Source organism: Cavia porcellus, unplaced genomic scaffold, assembly GCF_034190915.1.
Source record: "Cavia porcellus strain 051 isolate PalLab524CR breed Dunkin Hartley unplaced genomic scaffold, mCavPor4.1 scaffold_6, whole genome shotgun sequence".
In the NCBI taxonomy this organism is placed as follows: domain Eukaryota; kingdom Metazoa; phylum Chordata; class Mammalia; order Rodentia; family Caviidae; genus Cavia; species Cavia porcellus.
The window spans coordinates 56,146,190-56,166,223 of NW_026947489.1; the positions used below are offsets into that span (position 1 = coordinate 56,146,190).

General features: G+C 55.3%; 7 non-coding genes across 7 annotated transcripts; all 7 read right to left on the bottom strand.

Annotated features, from left to right (window-relative positions):
- Positions 1 to 2,343: 2,343 nt before the first annotated feature.
- Trnac-gca (transfer RNA cysteine (anticodon GCA)) lies at positions 2,344 to 2,415 on the bottom strand. Its single transcript has one exon. It is a non-coding gene; the product is annotated as a tRNA-Cys (tRNA).
- A 2,666-nt stretch (positions 2,416 to 5,081) lies between these two features.
- Positions 5,082 to 5,153, bottom strand: Trnac-gca (transfer RNA cysteine (anticodon GCA)). Its single transcript has one exon. It is a non-coding gene; the product is annotated as a tRNA-Cys (tRNA).
- A 2,670-nt stretch (positions 5,154 to 7,823) lies between these two features.
- On the bottom strand, positions 7,824 to 7,895 carry Trnac-gca (transfer RNA cysteine (anticodon GCA)). Its single transcript has one exon. It is a non-coding gene; the product is annotated as a tRNA-Cys (tRNA).
- A 2,668-nt stretch (positions 7,896 to 10,563) lies between these two features.
- Positions 10,564 to 10,635, bottom strand: Trnac-gca (transfer RNA cysteine (anticodon GCA)). The gene has a single exon. It is a non-coding gene; the product is annotated as a tRNA-Cys (tRNA).
- Positions 10,636 to 13,303: 2,668 nt separating this feature from the next.
- Positions 13,304 to 13,375, bottom strand: Trnac-gca (transfer RNA cysteine (anticodon GCA)). The gene has a single exon. It is a non-coding gene; the product is annotated as a tRNA-Cys (tRNA).
- Positions 13,376 to 16,047: 2,672 nt separating this feature from the next.
- On the bottom strand, positions 16,048 to 16,119 carry Trnac-gca (transfer RNA cysteine (anticodon GCA)). The gene has a single exon. It is a non-coding gene; the product is annotated as a tRNA-Cys (tRNA).
- A 2,662-nt stretch (positions 16,120 to 18,781) lies between these two features.
- Trnac-gca (transfer RNA cysteine (anticodon GCA)) lies at positions 18,782 to 18,853 on the bottom strand. Its single transcript has one exon. It is a non-coding gene; the product is annotated as a tRNA-Cys (tRNA).
- Positions 18,854 to 20,034: the final 1,181 nt, after the last annotated feature.

A 20,034-nucleotide genomic window follows, 5' to 3' on the forward strand; every position in this document is an offset into this window, starting at 1 on the left:
GATGTGCCAGGGAGGGCCTGGGCTGGGGGCGTGGGTGGGGATGAGGGCTGGGCACAAGCAGAGATGCTTGGTTTCCCAGAGGACTCAGCAGACCCACTGCCTAAGGGACCTATGGCGGCTGTGCATCCACAAGGGGATTCCTGGCGTCCTCTGCTTCACAGACATAGCGGAGACCAAGATGTTGCTTGCGACCCTGAGCTGCATTGGCACAGACGCATAAAGGGTCACACTGGTGAAGCAAATACTTGGGACGCACGACCCTATGAGAAGCACCGTTCCAGGTCATGAGAAGGGACATCTTACCACCAAGCACTCTGGCAGAGCTGTGGAAGGACGGTGTGGGGGTCAAGACCCAAACTGCCTGTCATTGGCCGACGGGGATCTGGGGATCTGGGCCCAGACTGTTGGCTGCCCGGGCTCACAAGACAGTGGATGCCGCTTGCTCGCTGTGAAAGACCCTGGCAGCCCTACAAACTACCACAGCCCTCCATAGCTCTCGTGCAGGCCAGAAGAATAGGCAGCAGGGCCAGAACAATGGACGAGGGGCTGTGGCCCTAGATATCGCAAAGGATGGGGATAATGTGTCACTCCGGGGAACCTGGTAGGCACAAGACTCGGGGACAGAGGGAGCCAGCCATGGAGCCGGAGGAGTGCTACTGAGGTTGCCAGCAGTCACTTCTCTAGGAGCTCCCGTCATTGTACACAATGGAGATGAAAGATTCAGGGGTAGTGGACATAAACAGAAAGGACAGCAATGCAAGTGCACGGAGCCTAGCGCTAAGTCGAGGAGGACTGCAGCTGGATACAAGGACTGTGGTCAGGAGATGTCTCAGCGGTGGGAAGGGTGGGTGACGGGACGGTGTAAGAGAGGCGCTGACTTAAAGCCCGACCCATCCTCCTGCTCCTTACTTGCAGGGAGCATCTCAGCCTTAGGGGCACTCCAAGCCCCAGGATACTGTGCCCTCAAGGCACACGCAGGGAGCCCAAGTCAGTATAGGCCAGGGAGCCCCTGACCTGGAGTCAGGATGCTGTGAACACCGCGGAAGGGCTCTCCTCACAACTCACGTTGTCTAGGAAGCATGCTCTAGTCTGAGCCTTGCTACAGGGAGTGGACACCTTCCCTGTGGCCAGTCACCACCCCTCGGCAGTGCTGCAGCACCTCAGGGGACGCACGTCTGGCCTGGTCACTGCTTCACTCCACCCTCCCCTGCCTTTCCCACATTGTCGGGCTTCTGCAAGCCTGGCCCACGCCTGTACAGCAGGCCCACTGCTCAGCACCCATGGCTGAATGCACAGTCTTGCTGTTATTGACCTTAAGCTCGCCACATGCTGGGCACAGGGCTAACTGGTGCCGATAATTCTACCATTGAGTTTGCTTTCACATGGAATCACTGTGCAGTGGCAGGCCACTGTGCTTCCTTCTCTCATGTCAGCTTTCCTGGTGCTCTCCTCCAAGGGTTCTGAATCGAATCTGCCAGTGTCCCCTGGCTTCCTCACAAACTGCCTCGGAAATTGTGCCACCACGAAGGCTGAGTTGCTGCTACCCTGGCAAGTCCTGAGCAAAAGAAGCCTGACAGAGAACACAGTTAGGAAATGCTCTAGAAATCCTGCCTGAACCGGCAAACTGCAAAACAGTAAACAGATGAAATGTGCATTGGGCCACCCATCCATCCATCTGTAAGTCAAATTGGCCAACCAAAGAAGACAGACAGACACACACACACACACACACACACACACACACACACAAACACACTCACAGACATGCACTCAGACACACACACACGCACGCGCACACACGCACACTCACACACACACCCACACAAGGCGTGTCTCCAAGCAGAAGTGTGTCACTTGACGGATGACACAAGCTTAGGATCTGACACTCTGGGGAGGCTGGACCAGCAGGAGAGCAAGTTGTTCACCCAGTGGGCCTCTTGATGACTCCCAAAAAAGTAGTGTCCATAACAAAATAGATGAAACATGCAGCACGTGAAGGCAACCAAATAAACAAAGAAACAAACCAACCAACCAGAAAAGCAAAGCAAAGCAAATAAAAGGAAAGCAAAGCAAAAAGAAAAAGAAAAAAAAAAGCAGGGAGAGAAAGGGGCAAGAACAGGGATGAAAAGGAGAAGGGTTAGTGAGGAAACTGCCTGCAAGGTCCTAGGTTCTATCACCTGTAGCCGAGAAAAGCAGGGAGTAAAACCCCTCCCGCAACCATGCCTTGTGCCAGGTACAGTCCTTGTCCCCAGAGACTTGGGATACCCAATGTAGGCAGAGAGTAGCCTGAGTGACTGGAAACAAGAGCCTTGTAGGTTTGGCAATAAAGTGGGTCACCACAGTAGGGGGCACCCGGATTTGAACCGGGGACCTCTTGATCTGCAGTCAAATGCTCTACCCCTGAGCTATGCCCCCACCTGGATAGGTGTGCGTAATAAGCACTGTAAAGCTGTGTAGACACACCTGCCTGTCACACACCTGACAGCTGAGCTTCAAGAGCCCGGCTGGCGTCATGCCCGCCCTGCCTCCCAGGCTGCCCTGACTTCCTTGGCACACCTGACCACCACGTCTTCTGCTCAGCAGCACTTCCCGGCCCCAGTCCCTGCCTCAGGCTCCGGCAGGCTTCAAAAGCCTGCCAGTCTGCACATACATTGGCCTCCACACTCAGCTCCAGCAGCCAGAGCAGCACTCCAGGAGGGAGTTACTCAGTAGACATTTTGGAGGCCGGGAAGGGTGGAGAGGGATGTGCCAGGGAGGGCCTGGGCTGGGGGCGTGGGTGGGGATGAGGGCTGGGCACAAGCAGAGATGCTTGGTTTCCCAGAGGACTCAGCAGACCCACTGCCTAAGGGACCTATGGCGGCTGTGCATCCACAAGGGGATTCCTGGCGTCCTCTGCTTCACAGACATAGCGGAGACCAAGATGTTGCTTGCGACCCTGAGCTGCATTGGCACAGACGCATAAAGGGTCACACTGGTGAAGCAAATACTTGGGACGCACGACCCTATGAGAAGCACCGTTCCAGGTCATGAGAAGGGACATCTTACCACCAAGCACTCTGGCAGAGCTGTGGAAGGACGGTGTGGGGGTCAAGACCCAAATTGCCTGTCATTGGCCGACGGGGATCTGGGGATCTGGGCCCAGACTGTTGGCTGCCCGGGCTCACAAGACAGTGGATGCCGCTTGCTCGCTGTGAAAGACCCTGGCAGCCCTACAAACTACCACAGCCCTCCATAGCTCTCGTGCAGGCCAGAAGAATAGGCAGCAGGGCCAGAACAATGGACGAGGGGCTGTGGCCCTAGATATCGCAAAGGATGGGGATAATGTGTCACTCCGGGGAACCTGGTAGGCACAAGACTCGGGGACAGAGGGAGCCAGCCATGGAGCCGGAGGAGTGCTACTGAGGTTGCCAGCAGTCACTTCTCTAGGAGCTCCCGTCATTGTACACAATGGAGATGAAAGATTCAGGGGTAGTGGACATAAACAGAAAGGACAGCAATGCAAGTGCACGGAGCCTAGCGCTAAGTCGAGGAGGACTGCAGCTGGATACAAGGACTGTGGTCAGGAGATGTCTCAGCGGTGGGAAGGGTGGGTGACGGGACGGTGTAAGAGAGGCGCTGACTTAAAGCCCGACCCATCCTCCTGCTCCTTACTTGCAGGGAGCATCTCAGCCTTAGGGGCACTCCAAGCCCCAGGATACTGTGCCCTCAAGGCACACGCAGGGAGCCCAAGTCAGTATAGGCCAGGGAGCCCCTGACCTGGAGTCAGGATGCTGTGAACACCGCGGAAGGGCTCTCCTCACAACTCACGTTGTCTAGGAAGCATGCTCTAGTCTGAGCCTTGCTACAGGGAGTGGACACCTTCCCTGTGGCCAGTCACCACCCCTCGGCAGTGCTGCAGCACCTCAGGGGACGCACGTCTGGCCTGGTCACTGCTTCACTCCACCCTCCCCTGCCTTTCCCACATTGTCGGGCTTCTGCAAGCCTGGCCCACGCCTGTACAGCAGGCCCACTGCTCAGCACCCATGGCTGAATGCACAGTCTTGCTGTTATTGACCTTAAGCTCGCCACATGCTGGGCACAGGGCTAACTGGTGCCGATAATTCTACCATTGAGTTTGCTTTCACATGGAATCACTGTGCAGTGGCAGGCCACTGTGCTTCCTTCTCTCATGTCAGCTTTCCTGGTGCTCTCCTCCAAGGGTTCTGAATCGAATCTGCCAGTGTCCCCTGGCTTCCTCACAAACTGCCTCGGAAATTGTGCCACCACGAAGGCTGAGTTGCTGCTACCCTGGCAAGTCCTGAGCAAAAGAAGCCTGACAGAGAACACAGTTAGGAAATGCTCTAGAAATCCTGCCTGAACCGGCAAACTGCAAAACAGTAAACAGATGAAATGTGCATTGGGCCACCCATCCATCCATCTGTAAGTCAAATTGGCCAACCAAAGAAGACAGACACACACACACACACACACACACACACACACACACAAACACACTCACAGACATGCACTCAGACACACACACACGCACGCGCACACACGCACACTCACACACACACCCACACAAGGCGTGTCTCCAAGCAGAAGTGTGTCACTTGACGGATGACACAAGCTTAGGATCTGACACTCTGGGGAGGCTGGACCAGCAGGAGAGCAAGTTGTTCACCCAGTGGGCCTCTTGATGACTCCCAAAAAAGTAGTGTCCATAACAAAATAGATGAAACATGCAGCACGTGAAGGCAACCAAATAAACAAAGAAACAAACCAACCAACCAGAAAAGCAAAGCAAAGCAAATAAAAGGAAAGCAAAGCAAAAAGAAAAAGAAAAAAAAAAGCAGGGAGAGAAAGGGGCAAGAACAGGGATGAAAAGGAGAAGGGTTAGTGAGGAAACTGCCTGCAAGGTCCTAGGTTCTATCACCTGTAGCCGAGAAAAGCAGGGAGTAAAACCCCTCCCGCAACCATGCCTTGTGCCAGGTACAGTCCTTGTCCCCAGAGACTTGGGATACCCAATGTAGGCAGAGAGTAGCCTGAGTGACTGGAAACAAGAGCCTTGTAGGTTTGGCAATAAAGTGGGTCACCACAGTAGGGGGCACCCGGATTTGAACCGGGGACCTCTTGATCTGCAGTCAAATGCTCTACCCCTGAGCTATGCCCCCACCTGGATAGGTGTGCGTAATAAGCACTGTAAAGCTGTGTAGACACACCTGCCTGTCACACACCTGACAGCTGAGCTTCAAGAGCCCGGCTGGCGTCATGCCCGCCCTGCCTCCCAGGCTGCCCTGACTTCCTTGGCACACCTGACCACCACGTCTTCTGCTCAGCAGCACTTCCCGGCCCCAGTCCCTGCCTCAGGCTCCGGCAGGCTTCAAAAGCCTGCCAGTCTGCACATACATTGGCCTCCACACTCAGCTCCAGCAGCCAGAGCAGCACTCCAGGAGGGAGTTACTCAGTAGACATTTTGGAGGCCGGGAAGGGTGGAGAGGGATGTGCCAGGGAGGGCCTGGGCTGGGGGCGTGGGTGGGGATGAGGGCTGGGCACAAGCAGAGATGCTTGGTTTCCCAGAGGACTCAGCAGACCCACTGCCTAAGGGACCTATGGCGGCTGTGCATCCACAAGGGGATTCCTGGCGTCCTCTGCTTCACAGACATAGCGGAGACCAAGATGTTGCTTGCGACCCTGAGCTGCATTGGCACAGACGCATAAAGGGTCACACTGGTGAAGCAAATACTTGGGACGCACGACCCTATGAGAAGCACCGTTCCAGGTCATGAGAAGGGACATCTTACCACCAAGCACTCTGGCAGAGCTGTGGAAGGACGGTGTGGGGGTCAAGACCCAAATTGCCTGTCATTGGCCGACGGGGATCTGGGGATCTGGGCCCAGACTGTTGGCTGCCCGGGCTCACAAGACAGTGGATGCCGCTTGCTCGCTGTGAAAGACCCTGGCAGCCCTACAAACTACCACAGCCCTCCATAGCTCTCGTGCAGGCCAGAAGAATAGGCAGCAGGGCCAGAACAATGGACGAGGGGCTGTGGCCCTAGATATCGCAAAGGATGGGGATAATGTGTCACTCCGGGGAACCTGGTAGGCACAAGACTCGGGGACAGAGGGAGCCAGCCATGGAGCCGGAGGAGTGCTACTGAGGTTGCCGGCAGTCACTTCTCTAGGAGCTCCCGTCATTGTACACAATGGAGATGAAAGATTCAGGGGTAGTGGACATAAACAGAAAGGACAGCAATGCAAGTGCACGGAGCCTAGCGCTAAGTCGAGGAGGACTGCAGCTGGATACAAGGACTGTGGTCAGGAGATGTCTCAGCGGTGGGAAGGGTGGGTGACGGGACGGTGTAAGAGAGGCGCTGACTTAAAGCCCGACCCATCCTCCTGCTCCTTACTTGCAGGGAGCATCTCAGCCTTAGGGGCACTCCAAGCCCCAGGATACTGTGCCCTCAAGGCACACGCAGGGAGCCCAAGTCAGTATAGGCCAGGGAGCCCCTGACCTGGAGTCAGGATGCTGTGAACACCGCGGAAGGGCTCTCCTCACAACTCACGTTGTCTAGGAAGCATGCTCTAGTCTGAGCCTTGCTACAGGGAGTGGACACCTTCCCTGTGGCCAGTCACCACCCCTCGGCAGTGCTGCAGCACCTCAGGGGACGCACGTCTGGCCTGGTCACTGCTTCACTCCACCCTCCCCTGCCTTTCCCACATTGTCGGGCTTCTGCAAGCCTGGCCCACGCCTGTACAGCAGGCCCACTGCTCAGCACCCATGGCTGAATGCACAGTCTTGCTGTTATTGACCTTAAGCTCGCCACATGCTGGGCACTGGGCTAACTGGTGCCGATAATTCTACCATTGAGTTTGCTTTCACATGGAATCACTGTGCAGTGGCAGGCCACTGTGCTTCCTTCTCTCATGTCAGCTTTCCTGGTGCTCTCCTCCAAGGGTTCTGAATCGAATCTGCCAGTGTCCCCTGGCTTCCTCACAAACTGCCTCGGAAATTGTGCCACCACGAAGGCTGAGTTGCTGCTACCCTGGCAAGTCCTGAGCAAAAGAAGCCTGACAGAGAACACAGTTAGGAAATGCTCTAGAAATCCTGCCTGAACCGGCAAACTGCAAAACAGTAAACAGATGAAATGTGCATTGGGCCACCCATCCATCCATCTGTAAGTCAAATTGGCCAACCAAAGAAGACAGACACACACACACACACACACACACACACACACACACACACAAACACACTCACAGACATGCACTCAGACACACACACACGCACGTGCACACACGCACACTCACACACACACCCACACAAGGCATGTCTCCAAGCAGAAGTGTGTCACTTGACGGATGACACAAGCTTAGGATCTGACACTCTGGGGAGGCTGGACCAGCAGGAGAGCAAGTTGTTCACCCAGTGGGCCTCTTGATGACTCCCAAAAAAGTAGTGTCCATAACAAAATAGATGAAACATGCAGCACGTGAAGGCAACCAAATAAACAAAGAAACAAACCAACCAACCAGAAAAGCAAAGCAAAGCAAATAAAAGGAAAGCAAAGCAAAAAGAAAAAGAAAAAAAAAAGCAGGGAGAGAAAGGGGCAAGAACAGGGATGAAAAGGAGAAGGGTTAGTGAGGAAACTGCCTGCAAGGTCCTAGGTTCTATCACCTGTAGCCGAGAAAAGCAGGGAGTAAAACCCCTCCCGCAACCATGCCTTGTGCCAGGTACAGTCCTTGTCCCCAGAGACTTGGGATACCCAATGTAGGCAGAGAGTAGCCTGAGTGACTGGAAACAAGAGCCTTGTAGGTTTGGCAATAAAGTGGGTCACCACAGTAGGGGGCACCCGGATTTGAACCGGGGACCTCTTGATCTGCAGTCAAATGCTCTACCCCTGAGCTATGCCCCCACCTGGATAGGTGTGCGTAATAAGCACTGTAAAGCTGTGTAGACACACCTGCCTGTCACACACCTGACAGCTGAGCTTCAAGAGCCCGGCTGGCGTCATGCCCGCCCTGCCTCCCAGGCTGCCCTGACTTCCTTGGCACACCTGACCACCACGTCTTCTGCTCAGCAGCACTTCCCGGCCCCAGTCCCTGCCTCAGGCTCCGGCAGGCTTCAAAAGCCTGCCAGTCTGCACATACATTGGCCTCCACACTCAGCTCCAGCAGCCAGAGCAGCACTCCAGGAGGGAGTTACTCAGTAGACATTTTGGAGGCCAGGAAGGGTGGAGAGGGATGTGCCAGGGAGGGCCTGGGCTGGGGGCGTGGGTGGGGATGAGGGCTGGGCACAAGCAGAGATGCTTGGTTTCCCAGAGGACTCAGCAGACCCACTGCCTAAGGGACCTATGGCGGCTGTGCATCCACAAGGGGATTCCTGGCGTCCTCTGCTTCACAGACATAGCGGAGACCAAGATGTTGCTTGCGACCCTGAGCTGCATTGGCACAGACGCATAAAGGGTCACACTGGTGAAGCAAATACTTGGGACGCACGACCCTATGAGAAGCACCGTTCCAGGTCATGAGAAGGGACATCTTACCACCAAGCACTCTGGCAGAGCTGTGGAAGGACGGTGTGGGGGTCAAGACCCAAATTGCCTGTCATTGGCCGACGGGGATCTGGGGATCTGGGCCCAGACTGTTGGCTGCCCGGGCTCACAAGACAGTGGATGCCGCTTGCTCGCTGTGAAAGACCCTGGCAGCCCTACAAACTACCACAGCCCTCCATAGCTCTCGTGCAGGCCAGAAGAATAGGCAGCAGGGCCAGAACAATGGACGAGGGGCTGTGGCCCTAGATATCGCAAAGGATGGGGATAATGTGTCACTCCGGGGAACCTGGTAGGCACAAGACTCGGGGACAGAGGGAGCCAGCCATGGAGCCGGAGGAGTGCTACTGAGGTTGCCAGCAGTCACTTCTCTAGGAGCTCCCGTCATTGTACACAATGGAGATGAAAGATTCAGGGGTAGTGGACATAAACAGAAAGGACAGCAATGCAAGTGCACGGAGCCTAGCGCTAAGTCGAGGAGGACTGCAGCTGGATACAAGGACTGTGGTCAGGAGATGTCTCAGCGGTGGGAAGGGTGGGTGACGGGACGGTGTAAGAGAGGCGCTGACTTAAAGCCCGACCCATCCTCCTGCTCCTTACTTGCAGGGAGCATCTCAGCCTTAGGGGCACTCCAAGCCCCAGGATACTGTGCCCTCAAGGCACACGCAGGGAGCCCAAGTCAGTATAGGCCAGGGAGCCCCTGACCTGGAGTCAGGATGCTGTGAACACCGCGGAAGGGCTCTCCTCACAACTCACGTTGTCTAGGAAGCATGCTCTAGTCTGAGCCTTGCTACAGGGAGTGGACACCTTCCCTGTGGCCAGTCACCACCCCTCGGCAGTGCTGCAGCACCTCAGGGGACGCACGTCTGGCCTGGTCACTGCTTCACTCCACCCTCCCCTGCCTTTCCCACATTGTCGGGCTTCTGCAAGCCTGGCCCACGCCTGTACAGCAGGCCCACTGCTCAGCACCCATGGCTGAATGCACAGTCTTGCTGTTATTGACCTTAAGCTCGCCACATGCTGGGCACTGGGCTAACTGGTGCCGATAATTCTACCATTGAGTTTGCTTTCACATGGAATCACTGTGCAGTGGCAGGCCACTGTGCTTCCTTCTCTCATGTCAGCTTTCCTGGTGCTCTCCTCCAAGGGTTCTGAATCGAATCTGCCAGTGTCCCCTGGCTTCCTCACAAACTGCCTCGGAAATTGTGCCACCACGAAGGCTGAGTTGCTGCTACCCTGGCAAGTCCTGAGCAAAAGAAGCCTGACAGAGAACACAGTTAGGAAATGCTCTAGAAATCCTGCCTGAACCGGCAAACTGCAAAACAGTAAACAGATGAAATGTGCATTGGGCCACCCATCCATCCATCTGTAAGTCAAATTGGCCAACCAAAGAAGACAGACACACACACACACACACACACACACACACACACACACAAACACACTCACAGACATGCACTCAGACACACACACACGCACGTGCACACACGCACACTCACACACACACCCACACAAGGCATGTCTCCAAGCAGAAGTGTGTCACTTGACGGATGACACAAGCTTAGGATCTGACACTCTGGGGAGGCTGGACCAGCAGGAGAGCAAGTTGTTCACCCAGTGGGCCTCTTGATGACTCCCAAAAAAGTAGTGTCCATAACAAAATAGATGAAACATGCAGCACGTGAAGGCAACCAAATAAACAAAGAAACAAACCAACCAACCAGAAAAGCAAAGCAAAGCAAATAAAAGGAAAGCAAAGCAAAAAGAAAAAGAAAAAAAAAAGCAGGGAGAGAAAGGGGCAAGAACAGGGATGAAAAGGAGAAGGGTTAGTGAGGAAACTGCCTGCAAGGTCCTAGGTTCTATCACCTGTAGCCGAGAAAAGCAGGGAGTAAAACCCCTCCCGCAACCATGCCTTGTGCCAGGTACAGTCCTTGTCCCCAGAGACTTGGGATACCCAATGTAGGCAGAGAGTAGCCTGAGTGACTGGAAACAAGAGCCTTGTAGGTTTGGCAATAAAGTGGGTCACCACAGTAGGGGGCACCCGGATTTGAACCGGGGACCTCTTGATCTGCAGTCAAATGCTCTACCCCTGAGCTATGCCCCCACCTGGATAGGTGTGCGTAATAAGCACTGTAAAGCTGTGTAGACACACCTGCCTGTCACACACCTGACAGCTGAGCTTCAAGAGCCCGGCTGGCGTCATGCCCGCCCTGCCTCCCAGGCTGCCCTGACTTCCTTGGCACACCTGACCACCACGTCTTCTGCTCAGCAGCACTTCCCGGCCCCAGTCCCTGCCTCAGGCTCCGGCAGGCTTCAAAAGCCTGCCAGTCTGCACATACATTGGCCTCCACACTCAGCTCCAGCAGCCAGAGCAGCACTCCAGGAGGGAGTTACTCAGTAGACATTTTGGAGGCCGGGAAGGGTGGAGAGGGATGTGCCAGGGAGGGCCTGGGCTGGGGGCGTGGGTGGGGATGAGGGCTGGGCACAAGCAGAGATGCTTGGTTTCCCAGAGGACTCAGCAGACCCACTGCCTAAGGGACCTATGGCGGCTGTGCATCCACAAGGGGATTCCTGGCGTCCTCTGCTTCACAGACATAGCGGAGACCAAGATGTTGCTTGCGACCCTGAGCTGCATTGGCACAGACGCATAAAGGGTCACACTGGTGAAGCAAATACTTGGGACGCACGACCCTATGAGAAGCACCGTTCCAGGTCATGAGAAGGGACATCTTACCACCAAGCACTCTGGCAGAGCTGTGGAAGGACGGTGTGGGGGTCAAGACCCAAATTGCCTGTCATTGGCCGACGGGGATCTGGGGATCTGGGCCCAGACTGTTGGCTGCCCGGGCTCACAAGACAGTGGATGCCGCTTGCTCGCTGTGAAAGACCCTGGCAGCCCTACAAACTACCACAGCCCTCCATAGCTCTCGTGCAGGCCAGAAGAATAGGCAGCAGGGCCAGAACAATGGACGAGGGGCTGTGGCCCTAGATATCGCAAAGGATGGGGATAATGTGTCACTCCGGGGAACCTGGTAGGCACAAGACTCGGGGACAGAGGGAGCCAGCCATGGAGCCGGAGGAGTGCTACTGAGGTTGCCAGCAGTCACTTCTCTAGGAGCTCCCGTCATTGTACACAATGGAGATGAAAGATTCAGGGGTAGTGGACATAAACAGAAAGGACAGCAATGCAAGTGCACGGAGCCTAGCGCTAAGTCGAGGAGGACTGCAGCTGGATACAAGGACTGTGGTCAGGAGATGTCTCAGCGGTGGGAAGGGTGGGTGACGGGACGGTGTAAGAGAGGCGCTGACTTAAAGCCCGACCCATCCTCCTGCTCCTTACTTGCAGGGAGCATCTCAGCCTTAGGGGCACTCCAAGCCCCAGGATACTGTGCCCTCAAGGCACACGCAGGGAGCCCAAGTCAGTATAGGCCAGGGAGCCCCTGACCTGGAGTCAGGATGCTGTGAACACCGCGGAAGGGCTCTCCTCACAACTCACGTTGTCTAGGAAGCATGCTCTAGTCTGAGCCTTGCTACAGGGAGTGGACACCTTCCCTGTGGCCAGTCACCACCCCTCGGCAGTGCTGCAGCACCTCAGGGGACGCACGTCTGGCCTGGTCACTGCTTCACTCCACCCTCCCCTGCCTTTCCCACATTGTCGGGCTTCTGCAAGCCTGGCCCACGCCTGTACAGCAGGCCCACTGCTCAGCACCCATGGCTGAATGCACAGTCTTGCTGTTATTGACCTTAAGCTCGCCACATGCTGGGCACTGGGCTAACTGGTGCCGATAATTCTACCATTGAGTTTGCTTTCACATGGAATCACTGTGCAGTGGCAGGCCACTGTGCTTCCTTCTCTCATGTCAGCTTTCCTGGTGCTCTCCTCCAAGGGTTCTGAATCGAATCTGCCAGTGTCCCCTGGCTTCCTCACAAACTGCCTCGGAAATTGTGCCACCACGAAGGCTGAGTTGCTGCTACCCTGGCAAGTCCTGAGCAAAAGAAGCCTGACAGAGAACACAGTTAGGAAATGCTCTAGAAATCCTGCCTGAACCGGCAAACTGCAAAACAGTAAACAGATGAAATGTGCATTGGGCCACCCATCCATCCATCTGTAAGTCAAATTGGCCAACCAAAGAAGACAGACACACACACACACACACACACACACACACACACACACAAACACACTCACAGACATGCACTCAGACACACACACACGCACGTGCACACACGCACACTCACACACACACCCACACAAGGCATGTCTCCAAGCAGAAGTGTGTCACTTGACGGATGACACAAGCTTAGGATCTGACACTCTGGGGAGGCTGGACCAGCAGGAGAGCAAGTTGTTCACCCAGTGGGCCTCTTGATGACTCCCAAAAAAGTAGTGTCCATAACAAAATAGATGAAACATGCAGCACGTGAAGGCAACCAAATAAACAAAGAAACAAACCAACCAACCAGAAAAGCAAAGCAAAGCAAATAAAAGGAAAGCAAAGCAAAAAGAAAAAGAAAAAAAAAAGCAGGGAGAGAAAGGGGCAAGAACAGGGATGAAAAGGAGAAGGGTTAGTGAGGAAACTGCCTGCAAGGTCCTAGGTTCTATCACCTGTAGCCGAGAAAAGCAGGGAGTAAAACCCCTCCCGCAACCATGCCTTGTGCCAGGTACAGTCCTTGTCCCCAGAGACTTGGGATACCCAATGTAGGCAGAGAGTAGCCTGAGTGACTGGAAACAAGAGCCTTGTAGGTTTGGCAATAAAGTGGGTCACCACAGTAGGGGGCACCCGGATTTGAACCGGGGACCTCTTGATCTGCAGTCAAATGCTCTACCCCTGAGCTATGCCCCCACCTGGATAGGTGTGCGTAATAAGCACTGTAAAGCTGTGTAGACACACCTGCCTGTCACACACCTGACAGCTGAGCTTCAAGAGCCCGGCTGGCGTCATGCCCGCCCTGCCTCCCAGGCTGCCCTGACTTCCTTGGCACACCTGACCACCACGTCTTCTGCTCAGCAGCACTTCCCGGCCCCAGTCCCTGCCTCAGGCTCCGGCAGGCTTCAAAAGCCTGCCAGTCTGCACATACATTGGCCTCCACACTCAGCTCCAGCAGCCAGAGCAGCACTCCAGGAGGGAGTTACTCAGTAGACATTTTGGAGGCCGGGAAGGGTGGAGAGGGATGTGCCAGGGAGGGCCTGGGCTGGGGGCGTGGGTGGGGATGAGGGCTGGGCACAAGCAGAGATGCTTGGTTTCCCAGAGGACTCAGCAGACCCACTGCCTAAGGGACCTATGGCGGCTGTGCATCCACAAGGGGATTCCTGGCGTCCTCTGCTTCACAGACATAGCGGAGACCAAGATGTTGCTTGCGACCCTGAGCTGCATTGGCACAGACGCATAAAGGGTCACACTGGTGAAGCAAATACTTGGGACGCACGACCCTATGAGAAGCACCGTTCCAGGTCATGAGAAGGGACATCTTACCACCAAGCACTCTGGCAGAGCTGTGGAAGGACGGTGTGGGGGTCAAGACCCAAATTGCCTGTCATTGGCCGACGGGGATCTGGGGATCTGGGCCCAGACTGTTGGCTGCCCGGGCTCACAAGACAGTGGATGCCGCTTGCTCGCTGTGAAAGACCCTGGCAGCCCTACAAACTACCACAGCCCTCCATAGCTCTCGTGCAGGCCAGAAGAATAGGCAGCAGGGCCAGAACAATGGACGAGGGGCTGTGGCCCTAGATATCGCAAAGGATGGGGATAATGTGTCACTCCGGGGAACCTGGTAGGCACAAGACTCGGGGACAGAGGGAGCCAGCCATGGAGCCGGAGGAGTGCTACTGAGGTTGCCAGCAGTCACTTCTCTAGGAGCTCCCGTCATTGTACACAATGGAGATGAAAGATTCAGGGGTAGTGGACATAAACAGAAAGGACAGCAATGCAAGTGCACGGAGCCTAGCGCTAAGTCGAGGAGGACTGCAGCTGGATACAAGGACTGTGGTCAGGAGATGTCTCAGCGGTGGGAAGGGTGGGTGACGGGACGGTGTAAGAGAGGCGCTGACTTAAAGCCCGACCCATCCTCCTGCTCCTTACTTGCAGGGAGCATCTCAGCCTTAGGGGCACTCCAAGCCCCAGGATACTGTGCCCTCAAGGCACACGCAGGGAGCCCAAGTCAGTATAGGCCAGGGAGCCCCTGACCTGGAGTCAGGATGCTGTGAACACCGCGGAAGGGCTCTCCTCACAACTCACGTTGTCTAGGAAGCATGCTCTAGTCTGAGCCTTGCTACAGGGAGTGGACACCTTCCCTGTGGCCAGTCACCACCCCTCGGCAGTGCTGCAGCACCTCAGGGGACGCACGTCTGGCCTGGTCACTGCTTCACTCCACCCTCCCCTGCCTTTCCCACATTGTCGGGCTTCTGCAAGCCTGGCCCACGCCTGTACAGCAGGCCCACTGCTCAGCACCCATGGCTGAATGCACAGTCTTGCTGTTATTGACCTTAAGCTCGCCACATGCTGGGCACTGGGCTAACTGGTGCCGATAATTCTACCATTGAGTTTGCTTTCACATGGAATCACTGTGCAGTGGCAGGCCACTGTGCTTCCTTCTCTCATGTCAGCTTTCCTGGTGCTCTCCTCCAAGGGTTCTGAATCGAATCTGCCAGTGTCCCCTGGCTTCCTCACAAACTGCCTCGGAAATTGTGCCACCACGAAGGCTGAGTTGCTGCTACCCTGGCAAGTCCTGAGCAAAAGAAGCCTGACAGAGAACACAGTTAGGAAATGCTCTAGAAATCCTGCCTGAACCGGCAAACTGCAAAACAGTAAACAGATGAAATGTGCATTGGGCCACCCATCCATCCATCTGTAAGTCAAATTGGCCAACCAAAGAAGACAGACACACACACACACACACACACACACACACACACACACACACAAACACACTCACAGACATGCACTCAGACACACACACACGCACGCGCACACACGCACACTCACACACACACCCACACAAGGCGTGTCTCCAAGCAGAAGTGTGTCACTTGACGGATGACACAAGCTTAGGATCTGACACTCTGGGGAGGCTGGACCAGCAGGAGAGCAAGTTGTTCACCCAGTGGGCCTCTTGATGACTCCCAAAAAAGTAGTGTCCATAACAAAATAGATGAAACATGCAGCACGTGAAGGCAACCAAATAAACAAAGAAACAAACCAACCAACCAGAAAAGCAAAGCAAAGCAAATAAAAGGAAAGCAAAGCAAAAAGAAAAAGAAAAAAAAAAGCAGGGAGAGAAAGGGGCAAGAACAGGGATGAAAAGGAGAAGGGTTAGTGAGGAAACTGCCTGCAAGGTCCTAGGTTCTATCACCTGTAGCCGAGAAAAGCAGGGAGTAAAACCCCTCCCGCAACCATGCCTTGTGCCAGGTACAGTCCTTGTCCCCAGAGACTTGGGATACCCAATGTAGGCAGAGAGTAGCCTGAGTGACTGGAAACAAGAGCCTTGTAGGTTTGGCAATAAAGTGGGTCACCACAGTAGGGGGCACCCGGATTTGAACCGGGGACCTCTTGATCTGCAGTCAAATGCTCTACCCCTGAGCTATGCCCCCACCTGGATAGGTGTGCGTAATAAGCACTGTAAAGCTGTGTAGACACACCTGCCTGTCACACACCTGACAGCTGAGCTTCAAGAGCCCGGCTGGCGTCATGCCCGCCCTGCCTCCCAGGCTGCCCTGACTTCCTTGGCACACCTGACCACCACGTCTTCTGCTCAGCAGCACTTCCCGGCCCCAGTCCCTGCCTCAGGCTCCGGCAGGCTTCAAAAGCCTGCCAGTCTGCACATACATTGGCCTCCACACTCAGCTCCAGCAGCCAGAGCAGCACTCCAGGAGGGAGTTACTCAGTAGACATTTTGGAGGCCGGGAAGGGTGGAGAGGGATGTGCCAGGGAGGGCCTGGGCTGGGGGCGTGGGTGGGGATGAGGGCTGGGCACAAGCAGAGATGCTTGGTTTCCCAGAGGACTCAGCAGACCCACTGCCTAAGGGACCTATGGCGGCTGTGCATCCACAAGGGGATTCCTGGCGTCCTCTGCTTCACAGACATAGCGGAGACCAAGATGTTGCTTGCGACCCTGAGCTGCATTGGCACAGACGCATAAAGGGTCACACTGGTGAAGCAAATACTTGGGACGCACGACCCTATGAGAAGCACCGTTCCAGGTCATGAGAAGGGACATCTTACCACCCCAAGCACTCTGGCAGAGCTGTGGAAGGACGGTGTGGGGGTCAAGACCCAAATTGCCTGTCATTGGCCGACGGGGATCTGGGGATCTGGGCCCAGACTGTTGGCTGCCCGGGCTCACAAGACAGTGGATGCCGCTTGCTCGCTGTGAAAGACCCTGGCAGCCCTACAAACTACCACAGCCCTCCATAGCTCTCGTGCAGGCCAGAAGAATAGGCAGCAGGGCCAGAACAATGGACGAGGGGCTGTGGCCCTAGATATCGCAAAGGATGGGGATAATGTGTCACTCCGGGGAACCTGGTAGGCACAAGACTCGGGGACAGAGGGAGCCAGCCATGGAGCCGGAGGAGTGCTACTGAGGTTGCCAGCAGTCACTTCTCTAGGAGCTCCCGTCATTGTACACAATGGAGATGAAAGATTCAGGGGTAGTGGACATAAACAGAAAGGACAGCAATGCAAGTGCACGGAGCCTAGCGCTAAGTCGAGGAGGACTGCAGCTGGATACAAGGACTGTGGTCAGGAGATGTCTCAGCGGTGGGAAGGGTGGGTGACGGGACGGTGTAAGAGAGGCGCTGACTTAAAGCCCGACCCATCCTCCTGCTCCTTACTTGCAGGGAGCATCTCAGCCTTAGGGGCACTCCAAGCCCCAGGATACTGTGCCCTCAAGGCACACGCAGGGAGCCCAAGTCAGTATAGGCCAGGGAGCCCCTGACCTGGAGTCAGGATGCTGTGAACACCGCGGAAGGGCTCTCCTCACAACTCACGTTGTCTAGGAAGCATGCTCTAGTCTGAGCCTTGCTACAGGGAGTGGACACCTTCCCTGTGGCCAGTCACCACCCCTCGGCAGTGCTGCAGCACCTCAGGGGACGCACGTCTGGCCTGGTCACTGCTTCACTCCACCCTCCCCTGCCTTTCCCACATTGTCGGGCTTCTGCAAGCCTGGCCCACGCCTGTACAGCAGGCCCACTGCTCAGCACCCATGGCTGAATGCACAGTCTTGCTGTTATTGACCTTAAGCTCGCCACATGCTGGGCACTGGGCTAACTGGTGCCGATAATTCTACCATTGAGTTTGCTTTCACATGGAATCACTGTGCAGTGGCAGGCCACTGTGCTTCCTTCTCTCATGTCAGCTTTCCTGGTGCTCTCCTCCAAGGGTTCTGAATCGAATCTGCCAGTGTCCCCTGGCTTCCTCACAAACTGCCTCGGAAATTGTGCCACCACGAAGGCTGAGTTGCTGCTACCCTGGCAAGTCCTGAGCAAAAGAAGCCTGACAGAGAACACAGTTAGGAAATGCTCTAGAAATCCTGCCTGAACCGGCAAACTGCAAAACAGTAAACAGATGAAATGTGCATTGGGCCACCCATCCATCCATCTGTAAGTCAAATTGGCCAACCAAAGAAGACAGACACACACACACACACACACACACACACACAAACACACTCACAGACATGCACTGAGACACACACACACGCACGCGCACACACGCACACTCACACACACACCCACACAAGGCGTGTCTCCAAGCAGAAGTGTGTCACTTGACGGATGACACAAGCTTAGGATCTGACACTCTGGGGAGGCTGGACCAGCAGGAGAGCAAGTTGTTCACCCAGTGGGCCTCTTGATGACTCCCAAAAAAGTAGTGTCCATAACAAAATAGATGAAACATGCAGCACGTGAAGGCAACCAAATAAACAAAGAAACAAACCAACCAACCAGAAAAGCAAAGCAAAGCAAATAAAAGGAAAGCAAAGCAAAAAGAAAAAGAAAAAAAAAAGCAGGGAGAGAAAGGGGCAAGAACAGGGATGAAAAGGAGAAGGGTTAGTGAGGAAACTGCCTGCAAGGTCCTAGGTTCTATCACCTGTAGCCGAGAAAAGCAGGGAGTAAAACCCCTCCCGCAACCATGCCTTGTGCCAGGTACAGTCCTTGTCCCCAGAGACTTGGGATACCCAATGTAGGCAGAGAGTAGCCTGAGTGACTGGAAACAAGAGCCTTGTAGGTTTGGCAATAAAGTGGGTCACCACAGTAGGGGGCACCCGGATTTGAACCGGGGACCTCTTGATCTGCAGTCAAATGCTCTACCCCTGAGCTATGCCCCCACCTGGATAGGTGTGCGTAATAAGCACTGTAAAGCTGTGTAGACACACCTGCCTGTCACACACCTGACAGCTGAGCTTCAAGAGCCCGGCTGGCGTCATGCCCGCCCTGCCTCCCAGGCTGCCCTGACTTCCTTGGCACACCTGACCACCACGTCTTCTGCTCAGCAGCACTTCCCGGCCCCAGTCCCTGCCTCAGGCTCCGGCAGGCTTCAAAAGCCTGCCAGTCTGCACATACATTGGCCTCCACACTCAGCTCCAGCAGCCAGAGCAGCACTCCAGGAGGGAGTTACTCAGTAGACATTTTGGAGGCCAGGAAGGGTGGAGAGGGATGTGCCAGGGAGGGCCTGGGCTGGGGGCGTGGGTGGGGATGAGGGCTGGGCACAAGCAGAGATGCTTGGTTTCCCAGAGGACTCAGCAGACCCACTGCCTAAGGGACCTATGGCGGCTGTGCATCCACAAGGGGATTCCTGGCGTCCTCTGCTTCACAGACATAGCGGAGACCAAGATGTTGCTTGCGACCCTGAGCTGCATTGGCACAGACGCATAAAGGGTCACACTGGTGAAGCAAATACTTGGGACGCACGACCCTATGAGAAGCACCGTTCCAGGTCATGAGAAGGGACATCTTACCACCAAGCACTCTGGCAGAGCTGTGGAAGGACGGTGTGGGGGTCAAGACCCAAATTGCCTGTCATTGGCCGACGGGGATCTGGGGATCTGGGCCCAGACTGTTGGCTGCCCGGGCTCACAAGACAGTGGATGCCGCTTGCTCGCTGTGAAAGACCCTGGCAGCCCTACAAACTACCACAGCCCTCCATAGCTCTCGTGCAGGCCAGAAGAATAGGCAGCAGGGCCAGAACAATGGACGAGGGGCTGTGGCCCTAGATATCGCAAAGGATGGGGATAATGTGTCACTCCGGGGAACCTGGTAGGCACAAGACTCGGGGACAGAGGGAGCCAGCCATGGAGCCGGAGGAGTGCTACTGAGGTTGCCAGCAGTCACTTCTCTAGGAGCTCCCGTCATTGTACACAATGGAGATGAAAGATTCAGGGGTAGTGGACATAAACAGAAAGGACAGCAATGCAAGTGCACGGAGCCTAGCGCTAAGTCGAGGAGGACTGCAGCTGGATACAAGGACTGTGGTCAGGAGATGTCTCAGCGGTGGGAAGGGTGGGTGACG